The sequence below is a fragment of the Triticum dicoccoides genome, chromosome 2B, assembly GCF_002162155.2.
Source record: "Triticum dicoccoides isolate Atlit2015 ecotype Zavitan chromosome 2B, WEW_v2.0, whole genome shotgun sequence".
Classification (NCBI taxonomy): Eukaryota; Viridiplantae; Streptophyta; class Magnoliopsida; order Poales; family Poaceae; genus Triticum; species Triticum dicoccoides.
Window position 1 is genome coordinate 488,500,258 of NC_041383.1, and position 1,357 is coordinate 488,501,614.

Below are 1,357 nucleotides of genomic sequence, written 5' to 3' on the forward strand. Positions count from 1 at the left end.
TTCTTCCTCCCGGCCACACCCCGATCCAGCACACCTGCCACCTCTCCTCCCCCCCACTCCTCCCCACGACGGACCTCAACCTGGCCTCCCACCGCCAGGCCGGCTCCGGTGCCTCACCTCCTTCCCCACCTTCTCTGTCCCAGATCTCCAACGCCAGCCCCTCCGCCAGTCGGTGCACCTCCGCCCTCCCCTCCCACCGTGCCTCACTGGCCTCCTAGGGGTCCCCGACGACCCTTCTTCGTCCCTGTCATCCCCCGTCGTTGGATCTGAGTGGATGCCATGGTCGGGGCCCCTGATCCCCTCCGCCACCACTTGGAAAACAACGGCTCCAAAACGAGGCCGACGGTGATGCCCAGCTACCTCCATCCCCCTCAGGCCGTATCCGAGGTCCTGTTGCTCCCCCCGCGCCACCAGCCGCGGCCATTGGCCTCCCCATCTTGCAAAACCGCGAGGCCGAGGAGCTTTGGTGCGGGCAGAGCCCCGAGAAGGAGTAAGGCCTGATGGAATCTGCAAGAGGCGTCGATCTTCCCCGATCTGGCTTCCTCCGGCACCTGCATATCGTTCACTGCAGTGCGCTGAGGCCGGGCAAGCCGGGTGGTTCCGCGTTCTAGGCATCCCAGTAGTCAGGGCCAACTCCAACACCCCTGAGTGGCTCGCGTTGAATTTTTGTTTGTGTTTTGAGGTAGTTCATGGGGCGTTGGCGTGCAGTGGGACACCCGTGTGCCTGCAGTCTGCGAAGATGGGGGGCAGGACGACAATGTTTTTTGTGTGTATTTTGCTAATGGTTGACATTTTTCTGATTTTTAGATTTTTTTGCTGCGATCCCATGGGCGCACAGGTGCAGTGCTGTGAGGGTTGGACATGCAATGCGCCGGCGTCGGCTTGCATTTCACGGACAAAAAATGTACATTTATTTTTTAAGTCCCTCGTCATTGTAATTTGTGTGCATTTGTACTATGGATTAAAAAGAGGATCATTGTAGTTCGTTTGCCCCGCCTCATAATCCAGAGATGTACAGATCGCAGCTCTCTCGAAAACATGCAGTAAAGAAAACAACAACAAAAAACTTTTTTTAGGTGCAGCTCACTTGTTTCATTGCCGCAGTGATCTTCTCTCTCCCAGCGGTTCACTATGTTGCCAAGTGCAATAAAAAATTGGAAAAGTTGATTTTTTTTAATGCAGCTCACTTTGTTGTTGTGTGCAGTAGAAAGAAAATTGGAAAAAGAAAAATTGATGCAGTACACTCGCCTCGTTGATAAAAAAAGTTACAGCGGCGATAAAAGAAAAAGAATGTGGTTCTCTTTTCGTAGTATTGCGGTTCACCAACGCTCGACATGAACTGCACTCCACCACCTCG